Source organism: Odocoileus virginianus, unplaced genomic scaffold, assembly GCF_023699985.2.
Source record: "Odocoileus virginianus isolate 20LAN1187 ecotype Illinois unplaced genomic scaffold, Ovbor_1.2 Unplaced_Scaffold_2, whole genome shotgun sequence".
Lineage (NCBI taxonomy): Eukaryota > Metazoa > Chordata > Mammalia > Artiodactyla > Cervidae > Odocoileus > Odocoileus virginianus.
The window spans coordinates 273,305-286,435 of record NW_027224264.1 but is presented as its reverse complement, the minus strand read 5'-3'; the positions used below and the strand labels follow the sequence as shown (position 1 = coordinate 286,435).

Below are 13,131 nucleotides of genomic sequence, written 5' to 3'. Positions count from 1 at the left end.
AGACACACAAGAGTCCCATATAACAGAGTGATTGTTGATTGCCTCTTTTTCTTTTACACAGAAGCACACTATCCATCAGAAGGTCTCAACCTTTAGATAACAGTGACTGGTTATAGGAGATGATCATGGACTCTTTAAACTTAGTTTATTAACAACCACTAAAGACTGAAGCATTCCAGTGCTCTAACAACAGTCTTCAATTGTTATTTTCCCCCAAAGCTTTTCAGAGTAGTCCTTATTTTTAAATACTTGTCACTAATCTTAAATTAAGGACACTATCAAAACTGCATTGATAGCTACTGGTTTTAACATAGTATTCCTTAATGTATAGTAATTCCAGTACACAATGTTTTCAAAAAGGGTTATTTTTGAGCATTTTGGGGTGATAAAACCCAAATGACAATGCTGAGAGCAGACTCTGTAGTTTACAACTGTATATCCCATCCCTGAAGGCACTTTATCTACCAGTTGACACAACAAACCAACTCCTGAGAACTTGAATAAATGCGTAGCTATACATTTTGTTGGTCTTCCCTTGTGGCTCAGCTAGTAAAGAATCTGCCTGCAGTGCAGGAGACCTGGGTTTGATCCCTGGGTTGGGGAGATCCCCTGGAGAAGGGAAAGGCTACCCACTCCAGTATTCTGGCCTGGAAAATTCCACATACTGGGGTCCATGGGGTTGCAAAGAGATGCACACAACTGAGTGACTTTCAATTCACATACATTTTGTACATTAATTTCACAGAGGTCTCACACCTCTACCTTATCCATGGCCCCAGATTATAAAACCCCACAATAACTTTTTAAAAACACCATCTGTATTAATTTTATGTAATAAATCACATCCACAAAATAACCTTTTGTCTACCAGTCACTATGAGGTCCACGAATTCCTTCCCCTTGTCAGAAATGCAGTCCCCCTCCTTCCAACTTCATGATGGCTTTTAGTGAATTAAACAAATTACTTTAAAAACTGAATCCGTGCATGCTCAGTTGCTTCAGTTGTGTCTGACTTTGCAACCCCATGGACTGCAGCCTGCCAGACTCCTCTGTCCATGGGATTCTCCAGGCAAGGATACTGGAGTGGGTTGCCATTCCCTTCTCTAGGGGATCTTCCCAATCCAGGGATCGAATCCCGAGTCTCTTGCATTCCTGCACTGGCAGGCAGATTCTTTACCACTGTGCCACCTGGGAAGCCCTAAAAAACTGAATGAAAGTGAAGTCGCTCAGTCGTGTCCGACTCTTTGCGACCCCATGGACTGTAGCCTACCAGGCTCCTCTGTCCATGGGATTTTCCAGGCAAGGGTACTGGAGTGGGTTGCCATTTCCTTCTCCAGGGGATCTTCCCGACCCAGGGATCGAACCTGGGTCTCCCACATTGCAGGCAGACACTTTACCTTCTGAGCCACCAGGGAAGCAAAAACTGAACAGACCTACTTAATAACCTCAGTTGTTTACATAGTGACACCAACAAAACTTGCAAAAGTGAACTAGCTAGGGGGAAAAAAACACAAATTCCTCAATGAAATATTAAAATAACAGCTAAGTATGAAAATAAAATGCAAAGTCCTCTTAAGATCAGCTGTCTACTACTCACTCTCACTAGAAGAAGAAAAAGAGGGAAAAGAAACCTTAGTTTACAAAACAGTAAAATCTGCCATTATGCTGAAATCATTTCTTCAAAGGTTTGAATTCACCTATAGTATTCTTTTTTGGAGGGGATGTACCACAAACATAAACAGACTGGGAATACAAAGCAACTGCAAAAGTTATCAAAAATAAGAGAAGTATTACTTCTATGAAGTGACACATTAATCTACAAGACTTAATTTTCAAAATATGGTACAGAATCAGCTGAACTTCAAACAAGTCTCTAAACTAGACCCTTCTTTCTTTTCTAATACTACTTCTCCTTAGTCACAAAACTATCTCCTTCAGCTATCATCTAATAAATTTTCCATCTAAGAACCCCCGTGAAATATCATACAATTCACATGTCCTCCTAAGAAACCCGTAAATGGAGTCTAAACAACGTAAGAAAAACAAACAGATGTAAACAGTAAAAGTAAAAGTTGTCTTGGAGTTTTCTGCTTTTATTTAGGAGGACCTCACTCAGAGAAGTTGCTCTTCAACATTAACACACAGTCATTTAAGTCTGCATTGTCATTTGAAAAGAGCCAACTGGATATTCTACTGGGTTTTAAAAACACTATATCCTGTCTTTTATTGTGGACCCCATACTGATAAAAACTCCTCCGAAAGAGTAAAAAATAAACTCTAAAATAAGGCAGTTTAAATGCCCACATTCACATTCCTGCCCAAAGAGATCTCCGAGAGGTTTCGAATCTCTTCTGACCACTCGGTTATTTGGCCTCCTACCTTTTTGGTTTCCTCTTCTGAAGGGGGGGTGGGGAGGGCAGGGGTGTTAATCAGGGTCATCATACATCCTAGTTACTCTGGGACAGTCCTACTTTATACAATTATCCTAGCATGCCATCCATTTATTGCCCCTTTCACTCTTCACTCTCAACAGTATGCTGGTTTGAACAATAAATCACATGGTCATCCTACCTCAGAGGGTTATGAAGACTAAATGAGCTAATACACATAAAGTATTTGTAACAGTGTGTGGCACATAGTAAGAGTACAGTTAGTGTTAGCTACTGTTAATGTTAGTCACTGTCAAAGACTTCTTACAAAAGGTTTTGAATAATATAATGAACAGAGCTCTTCCAATATTCCTTTTTACAAGTGAAAACTATTCATTTAACTTTCCACATTCAATATTCAATTCTTTAAAACCAAATAGCACTAACTACCTAAAATCAACACTAACCAATTTATCCCAAAGATGGCACCAGTATCAACTGCATTCATATTTTATCAAATATACTTTATCATATTTTATTTTGTAGAGGCTATATTAGGGTTACTGACAGGAAAGTAACCATGAAAAGTAAAACCTTGTTTAGCACTAAACCAAGTCCCTTAATATTCTAGGAGCCTTTCTCAATCTGGATTCCTCATGTTATTAACCACAGACCTCAAAAAATGATTTGAGTGACAATTTCCTGAATTCTCCCAAGAACAGTACAGAGCTAGTATCTTTCTAGATGCAAAGGGAGAAACTACTTCATTATACACAATGGACACCTTGGGGCATAATTCTGTGGTAGAACACCAGTGGTCCCTGGGACTACAAAGGGGAAAATATGGATGAAAAGACTCAATATTGAGTCTGGGTAGAAAACTATCATCTGGAAAAATACTTCCTACAATCATTAAGAAAATAATTAACATAAAATATATAACTGACTTATGGCTGTGAAAAGCACTCATATATTCAGTTTTACCACATCTCCACTAATTTACCTTAGGCCAGATATACAATATCTAGCATTCCTTCAGATTAGAAAAGTTCCAGTTATAGTTTATGAAAAGCAGGAAGGAGAAAAGAGGAAAAGCAAAGAAAACTGAGACCAAGATTCTGATCACTAATGAACGAAGTAACTCAGGGCAGCAATATTAACTATTACCTGATTAAAAAAATAAGAACAAGAAATTTTAATTAAGTGGAAAGATAAACTAGAATAAAAAGTAGAAACAAAAAAAAGTAGAAACAGAGAAGGTATTAATACTTAGAAGAAAATATTTTAAGATAACATTAAATAACAACAACATCCCCCTACATAACCAATCAGAGCAGTAAATTATGAGAGTCACCTAAATTCTCATTTTAAAGCACATGATAAACATGCTGAATGACTGGGGAACTATTCTCAGACACATTTAGCCTCCATTCTATGTAGAGACTAAATGAGAGAAGAAAAAAATATTAGTGAAACTATTCTGTATACATAGTATGAATACAATTCAACACATTATCTCATCTAAAATAATAATAAAAAAGTTATCCCACAAACCTCTGCATAATGAGCACACTCAAATCTAAAGCTCAGATTTATTTAACTATTTAACCTTTCAGTATAAAACACAATGTAGACCGTTCATCAGGCAGCAACTCATCAAATCCTGTATTAAAAAAACCTGCGTTTACCCTGTATGATACATTTAAAAAACTCATTTTATAACACTGAAAAGATACATACTTTCTGGTGATAGACATCCCAAGACCCCAAGACCTAACCAAGTTAAGAGAAACTACTGAGCTTAACAAAAAAGTACAAAGGTTTTGAGGGCAGACTACTTTGGGTATGAATTCAGACTGTCAATTACTATTTTGTGACAAGTCATTTATTCTCCCAGAGCCTCAATTTCTCCATCTGTAAAATGACAACCATCTATCTTTCAAGGTAGCTGAGAAGTTTTAAACAATACATGTTAATACACATAGTACATAGCATTTAAGTCATTCAAGTGGCAACTAAATGAAGAGTTTCTTAGAAGAGCTCAGGACTCAACAAGTTATAGGTCAAATCCCATTACAACAAATCCCAGGTTATCCATGCAAATGTGTAAACAGGACTTCCTTTTTTCCCTTCCAACAACGTTCAACAGTATTTTAGGAATATATATTATATATATATATATATATATATATATACTTATATTCTTGGAGTTGTACATTAGATTATCTAGAATTTATAGAAATCTCTCTAGTTTGTCTCATCAAGCCTAGTCCTGTATTTTCCAATTAAAATTACAAAAAAGAACAGATCATCAACATTATTCACCATCCGCTCGTTTCAGGGAGAGACTGGGGCTTAAGGGGAGAGGGTGGGGCTTAAATCAATTTCAATAATCTCCAGACTAGACTAACCAGAGGTAAAGACTTGTTTTCTTCTGGTTATTACCTAAGATAGAACTATAGCAAGCATACATTAAAAACACAGTTCAGGCGGCAGATTACCATAGCTGGTAAAGAGATGTAGTTTTTTAAAATGTACATACACAAAACGGGTTTCCCTGGTGGCTCAGTAGGTAAAGCGTCTGCCTGCAGTGCAGGAGACCCGGTTCAATCCCTGGGTCGGGAAGGTCCCCTGGAGAAGGAAATGGCAACCCACTCCAGTATTCTTGCCTGAAGAATTCCATGGACAGAGGAGCCTAATGGGCTACAGTCCATGGGGTCACAAAGAGCCGGACACGACTGAGTGACTAACACAAAAATTAAGACTCCACCAAGCAACACCTCTCATACTGACAAAACATAAAATTTGGTTAAATTAAATACAAAGCAGGTGACTCAGGAGACTGGGGAAAAAAAAAAGCTGACAATTTTGCTTTCTCACATATCTTTGCCAAAGAGAACATGCGATAACCACCACTCATGATAGCCAGAGATATAGAAAATTATTACACAGGAAGAGTACTGAACCACAAATTACAAGTCCTAAATATGTACCAAATGTAGAAATTACAAAACTAAAATACATGTAAAGAACTTTTAAAATAATCTGAATCTTTAAAGTTTCGTCCTTACTCTCTAATAATTGGTAATGTTTCAATATATACTGACACCCGTAGATAACCTGGACTATCCCTTGTCTTTGCTGTGCTCCCCAACTCCCAAAACAGTTACAGGATAGCGCTCCATTACACAATAAACTGTTGTGTTCAGGTCTTTGAATAATCTAACAGTAATGTCAAAGTACTAACACAAGACCAGTTTTTTAATATGTGAGACACAAAAAGGTCACAACATTAAAGAGATATGAACCTTATCCCAGTGATATGTAATAGATCACTGTGTCCATCTAATGTAAATTTTAAGCTCAAAACTGCAGCATCAAAAACTGAAGACCTCCATCTATTATAAAGAACCCAAAGCAGAATATATGCTATTCACTGTTTACTCCCTTCGCACACATGACTGCGGATGGCTTCAGTTAAACAGGCAGAATATTAAGCATTACTAAACTACCCAAGACATATTTTCACACTGAACCCTATATTCCCAAAGGATAATTTAAGTCTAAGCCTGTCTCCCACCCTAACCCACCCATTTTAATTCACAGATTCTCATTAAGGTTGAAAAAGAAAACAATGAAAAAATCACATATAATTTAATTTCATTAAAATCTTGAGTGCTTGGACTTTAAAAAAAAAAAACTAAACAGATTTCAAAGTTGCCAAACTCATAATTTGTTGCTTTAGTAGTTTAGCTCTTGCTTCACCACAATAAAATAAATCAAGTCACAATCCTCATCATCTATTTAAATTATTTGCATACAAATTAGAGTTCAAAATATATACTGTCTTCTCTTAACATCTTTCTAAGGCTAAAATGATGAATATGTAAATATACAAACAGACTAATATTAACAATTATGAAATGTCTGTCCCCAGCCTAGGGTAATTTTTGCTTTAATATATGATTAGGGAACACACATCACCAAATAGAAAAATCAAATATCCGTTATTTTGGGTTCCCTTTAAAGCTTTGACATACACTCAAAAATACATCTTATAGGGTGAAAAAACCTGCCACTGAATAACACATAATTGCAGAAAATAAGGTGCTTAATTTCAAATAATTTACAAATTCTTTGTAGGAGCAATTTACAAATACAGTAAGGAGACTGAGGATTTTAATGTCAATGCATTTTTACTGTTGATAGGCAGTGGTCAGATGTTCTTAACATAAAACATTAAAATATTTTACACATGAATTCTTAACTATTTATAGCACCAAATAGCTAAAAGTGGCGGGAAAAGTGAAAGTGTCAGTCCTGTCCCTCTCGGCAACCCCACGGACTGTAGCCCGCCAGGTTCCTCTGTCCATGGAATATTCCAGGCAAGAATACTGGAGTGGATAGCCATTCCCTTCTCGAGGGGATCTTCCCAACTCAGGGATCGAACCCGAGTCTTACATTGCAGGCAGATTCTTTACCGTCTAAGATACCAGGAAAAGTGGGGAGAGGGGAGCTTTAACTCATTTTATATGTAAACATTCATTTTCAGATCAATTTTTTAAAACCCCACCCCACCCCCAACTGCCAGTCTGATACCTTAAAATGCTATAGCTATAGTTATTTCACAGTGGGAAAGAATAGCTAGTAAGTACATTTATTTTTCAATCCTCTTCTCTACCCATTCATTAAACACCAAATACTGGAACAGAATTAAACTCCTACCTCGATCTTCTTACCAGGAATGCCCCCTAGGGCATCCGAATCTCTTCCACTGTCACTTATTCCAACTGCCAAAGCCCCTCCTATTAATAGTAAATCCCTTTCATACTGACTCACTGGAACTCCAACTTAATGAAATAGACACCAAGCAGAATTTACAAAATTTGCGCATGGAATTTTCCTATTTTCAAAGGATTAAAAAAGAAACTAAAAGTAGAGCAAATTCAGACTAAGTTACAAATATTTAAAGTTCAATCAATTTGTAAGCATTTATCTTGTTTATTCTATACTGGTTCAATTTAAATATTTTTTGAGTTTGTAAGTCAGACATTGTGTAATTACTTATACACAAGGCCAAGTTTCTCATGCAAATAATATGTAAATATAAACTTAAGTCATTACACCAAAATTGCAAGATAATATGAATTTTTTCTTCAAAATTTTCTAATTATGGAAACATTCAAGTGCACACGAAAGTAGGGAGAATAATAGTACAATGAGCTCTCCCGTACTCATCACCCAGCTACAACCACCAACTCAAGGCCACTTTTGTTTCATCTCTACCTCCCACCTCTCCCCCAATTATCTTCAGAAAAGAATTGAGGAAGACACTGTACTAAGTACAGAGAAAAATTGAAAGATAATAAAGTATCAAAAACTAGCAAGAAGTCAGAATTTAGCAATGTAACTGTACAGCTACCCCATACAACTCCTTGTTAGTTAGGTTGGAAAATTTTCTTTAAATTCAGATTTTTTAAAAAAGGGAAATAACCATCTTTAAGAATCTAATGAAGTCAGTAAGATCCAAAGGACACATTTAAAATTACATCTAAAAGGGTAAATAGGAATATGTGATGAAAATGAACTTAAACATGAACAATTAGCTTGCATTCACGTAGCACCTTAGCTCAAAACGAGAAAAAGCACACTATTTAACATAATGTGTCATAAAACTACAATTCAATCACTCGAAAAACCGCTAAACAGTTATGCCTTAACTGGCCCTTCGGATTCCTAATTATAGATTGATATCAGCGTAGGAAAAAAAAACAGGCATTTTAACGTAAGAGGTTTAAAATGCTCAAAATTAACCCCACCTTTCGTTGGAAAATATATAAAAGCAAATCTAAACTATCTGAATTCTATCTCATTAAAGAGAAATGCATGCACTTTACAGGGCCGATTTTTTTTTAATAAGTTCACATATACCCTTAAATGCAACGCGCTCGGCTCCGGATAGAATTAGGAGACCGCCTCCTGCTTTTGCTCCCAACCAATACGCAGAGAGAGAAGGCTGGCAGGAAAGTGCTGCGAGGACAGTAACAAACACCAGCAGCTCCCGAGCAGGCCCTGCTAGAGCCAGGAATGACGCACTTCGGTAACCCGACTCTTTCTCCCCTCCACCCCCGCCCCCAGCAGCGGTGCTGACACCGCCAACAGCCCGGAGTAGGAAAAAAGACAACAGAAAAAAGGCAGAGGCTGGACCGCACCAGGTTTCAGCAAGAAACCTCGATTATTCCTCTTTCGACACTAACCACTAGGACTAAACAGGAAAAGAAGCTTCGTGCTTAAGCAAGTCCCATCATGGTGGTTTAAGAGTCACTAAATTAAGCTGATAATGAGTCCAATCCACAGAGACAAATACAGGGTGTGGCTGCCGTGAAATACGGCGGTCCGTGGGAGAAAAGGGGTATGGAATTTACACTCCCGTGCGAGGGGAAGATGAGGCTTTACGGGGGGGGGGGGGGGGGGGGAGGACGGCCCGCGCATTTTAAGGCACCATCTCAAACCAACACGAGCTTTTCGTTTACTTAAATCTAACCCTACAGATCAAAAGTTTTTAATAGATACATCACGTAAACTGTAAATAACCATTTAATCAAATACCATGACCCTCAATTAAAAAACTACATCCAAGAGAAAGGAGGAGGGAGAGGGAAGCGGGGGGCGGTAGGCAACAACATATAAAACATTTCTAGGCCACGGCGAAGAAAGTCTCACAAACCAGATGAAACTACTAATGCAATACTAAAAATTAAAGCTGGACACTGCAGCATGAAAAATCACACGATAAAACCCATTACAGTTCAGGATTAAAAATAAAATGACATATACACCGAGGAGGAGCGGAAACTAAATGTCGAAAGTACAGCGGTTTATTAAAAAAGAAAAAAAAAAACTAAGGGGAAAACAAGACATTCTCGCGACGGGGGGAAAAAGGGGGGCAGAAATCAACAATACGTTTCGAATGTAGGCCAGAAGAAAATGGGAACGGGGCTCAAAGTTTTACGGAACTACTTGATGCTGTTTCCCACACCTTCTCTCTCCCATGGCCCATCCGACCCTTTCCGTCCTAAAATCGCCGTCCACTGATCGCCGGGTACGGGAGAGAAGAAAAAAGAAAGTCAAGCCCAAGCAAGAATAAAAGTGTGGAGGGAAAAAGCAGAAGCTGCCTACCTGGGGCAAGGATCAGTTCAGTTCGTGCCTTGAGAAAGACAGTGCGGGTGGGGGTGGGAACGAAAAGCAGCACTAAAACTAAAACAAAAGTGGCGCCAAAACCCCCCAACAAACAGCCTTCCACTCCCGCCCTTCCCCCCTCCTCCCATGCCAGGCAGGCAGGGCCCCCTTCGGGGCAAGGTCTGCACGCGGGGGCCAACACCGCCAGACCCCAACCTCTTTAGCAAATTGTTGCCCGAAGAAAACTGACCGAAGTCGGGCCTCGGAAGGGATGGAGAGATCGATGCCAATCGCTTTCCCCGGCAGTTCCCCCACCACGCGCTGGAGATGACGGGGCGGGGGAGAAGCAGAGGGGCCCGTCACATGAATGTTGTTCCCTCTCTAGGAAGGGAGGAAGAGAGGGAGGGAGGGAGGGAGGGAGGAAAGGAAGGAGGGGAAGGGAGAAGGGAGGGGGCACGAGGGAAGGGTGTGATCAGAGTAGATTTTCCCTCGCCTCCCTCGGTCCGAGGCCCAAATATACACAAGCGAGCCTGCTCGCCTCCCCTCCCCCCTAGGCTCCCAGCACCACCATTTTGCTCTCCTTCCCCTCGCCGCGATGCCGCGCTCTTCCCCCATCCCGCCCGCGGCCGCCCGGCCTGCCTCCCCCCACTACGGCTCGCACCCCACCCCACCTCCAGTTCGGGCTCTCCCCGGCTTAAGAGCCTGCCGGAGCAAAGGCACCTAAATCTAACGCTACACCGAGAAGCAGAGCCTCCATCTTGCGCTGCTCCGCGTTCTCCATTTTGGGCCACCCATTGGGGGGGGGGGTCTCCGTAGAGGCCCCGAGGGAGAGCGGGGCGAGGGAAGGATGAAAACCCTCAGCGAGGGTAGTCGAAAAGAAGAGTCCTGCGGTAAAAAGCCACTCTAGGAGTAGGAGGTAGGGAGGAGAGGGAGGGGGTTGGAAGTTCCTTGGTAGTGTTGAGGGAGCGACTTGGGGAAAGAGGGGAGAAAGAAGGGCCGGGGGTTACGCGGGGACGAGGAGGCTTCTCCCCGGCTTCACTTGGCCGCCCGCTCCACAGCGGGCCCCGCTGGGGGTGAAGGAATAAGAGAAGAAATTAAACGGCAAGAGTGCCCAGTGTCTTTCCCTCCCAACTCCTCTCTCGCGCCCTATTTCAACCACACGCGCCTCACGGTGGGCCCCGCGCCCTCCGGATGCCCCTCCAAACTTCTAGAAGCTTCGCCTCCGCCATTTTATAACTTACCTCCCCCCTCAGCGTACACAGAGGCAGCAACGAGACTGTTCGCCTCCCCCACTCCTCCTTCCTGCTTTCTCAGGCCGGGGGCTTCTTCACCCCTGGGCTGGTACAAGATATTTTTCCCTTCCTCTTCTTTTACACCCTTGAATTCTACTCAGGGACGGAAGCTCCCGCGGTTCTAGAGCGGTGGGGGGTTTTGAAAGTGGCGGTCGGATCCGGCGGGTTTTTTTTTTTTTTTCTCTCTCTCTCTCTCTTTTTTTTTTTTTTTTTTTTTTTTTTTTGGTGGCGCTTCGGGATTGTTTGGGGTGTTCGCTCTTCGGCGACTTGGAGGCGAATGGAACGCGCAGGCGCCATCTGTCGGCCGCGAACCCGCGCCCGGCTCCCGTTGGGAGGGAGCGTCATCTAGCGGCAGAGAGTCGCCACTGCAACGCCTGGCCCCCTGCCCTCCCACCCAGCGTCCTCCTCCCAATCACCAGCCAATCGGGGTCGACTGCCTCCCGGGTTCAGCGTCTCCGACGCCGCCTTTCAACGAGGCGCCCGTAGGGGCGCGCCGCCGAGTGGGGTAAACAAGGTGCCGTGCCCGCGCCTGACTTACTCATTCGTTGAGCAGCGCTTCCGCCGCGCAGCCGGTCGCGCCGCGTTTCCTCTTTCTTTATTGGGGGGTCGAGGAGAGGGCGGGAGGAATGTCCGGAGGAGCCCCGCGCTGTGGGAAATCGGAAACTGGGCTCCCTGGGAACCGGTGCCCCGGCCCCCTCCTTCCCACGCCGTGCCGCCCGAGGTGGCAGCCCAGTCGGGCATCAGGCTTCGAGGTCCCCTGCTGTGACACGCCCCAGTGAGGGGGCCTTCGGCCCTAGATCCCGGCCCCTCGCTTCCCCGCACCCCCTACTCCTTCCCCCGAAGGAAGTAAACTCGTGCAACTCGGGCACCTGATCCGAAGTGATTTAAGGGGGATTGTTTTTTGAGTTTTTGTTTTGTTTTGCTCGCTCTGGGCTTCGGGTGTGGAGAGAAAACGAGCGGATTCTCCACCGGGAAGACCTGGCACTGGAGGGGGAAAAAAACACTATTCTTTTTCTTTAGACCACTAGTACAGTCTCGCAGAAAACGTGCTCGGTCTGTCTCCAGGGTCTGAGAGACTTAGGGAACTGGGCTACTAGGTTAGGCCCCGCGCTCCACCAATTTATTCTGCACTCTCGGGGCGGAGGGGAGGGAAATCGAAATGCGGGCAGAAGGAGTCGGGGAGCACCTCCCTGGTCTTCCCCGCCTCCCCCGCTCATCCACCGTCTTCCTGGAAGCGTGGGCGGAGGCGGCCTCGCGACTTAGTTAAGAATTTTTGGTTCCTTCTTATCATGCCTCCTCGCCCTTCCCTCAAGATGTTTGAAATGCGAAAAGATCCCCTTATCGCTCCTCCGACCCAGTTAACTCGGAGGCTCTATCACCCTGTTGTATTTGTTTTTTGTTTCGCGTCCAGCGTCCGGGACCTCGGACCGCCGCGAGCTCTCTGGGTAGGAGGGGGAGTCAACTCCGGGAGGGCCTGTCCCGGTCGTAGCGCCGCTTCAGGTCGGGGAGACGTGACCGATCACAGCGTTTCTCTGGCTGTTACAGATTCACACAATAGTGTTAAGAAGAGCTCTTTGTTTCTGCTGCTGCTGCTTTTTTTTCTTTTAATGTTTCATTAAGCTAGTCCTATAATATTAAATTAGATTTCAATCAGAAGGAAAAAATGTATTTAATAACAAGACACATTTTCCAAAGGAGAAATAATGCAAGCCCCGTGTAAATGGTGGGGGAATTCACCGGATAGAGCTTCTAAAGCATTTCCTAATGCAAAATAATGGTTATTTTCAGTCTTTCAATTACATCCCTGTCACGCCTGTCTTAGTTTCTCTCCTATCCTATGTGGTCATTGGGTTTTGTTGGGGATTTTTTTTCCCCTGCAACTTCAAAAAAAGAGTTATGGTATATTTAATCGACTGGACAATAAAAGTTAAACATCTAAATATCGGTAACAATAAAACCTGAAACATTTTTACTTACCTCTAGAACTTTGTGGAGTGGAATACTATTCAAAATAAATTTCCATTTCTTTTATAGACAATCTTTGGTGGAATGTTATACAGTTTTTTAATAGATTCAAGTTAAAGAAGGATGCAGCTAGAACATTAAATAGGGAGTTGTGGAAAATTTACAGTTATATAAGTTAATGCAAAATTCCACTTAAAGTAATAGAAAAAATGGGCTCTGTACCAAATCATTTTACATTAATTTAGTTCACTTGTGCCAATTTAGTATCAATTGATATTAAATTATTTCCTGCTTTAGTATAAGCTGTAAATTACTGATTTTCTGCT

The 13,131-nt window shown here is 42.2% G+C and overlaps 1 protein-coding gene across 5 annotated transcripts in view; it reads right to left on the bottom strand.

Moving 5' to 3' along the window:
* Positions 1-11,138, bottom strand: part of STAG2 (STAG2 cohesin complex component) — a 130,445-nt gene extending 119,307 nt beyond the window's left edge. For 2 of the 5 annotated variants that reach the window (XM_020894262.2, XM_070462276.1), the window contains exon 1: positions 10,790-11,138. The gene's annotated coding sequence lies outside the window, so the exon portion shown is untranslated. Of the gene's footprint in view, positions 1-9,548; positions 9,632-9,798; positions 9,930-10,219; positions 10,340-10,789 lie in introns of those variants that run through there. The other 3 variants (XM_070462273.1, XM_070462274.1, XM_070462275.1) reach the window with 3 other exon arrangements.
* Positions 11,139-13,131: the final 1,993 nt, after the last annotated feature.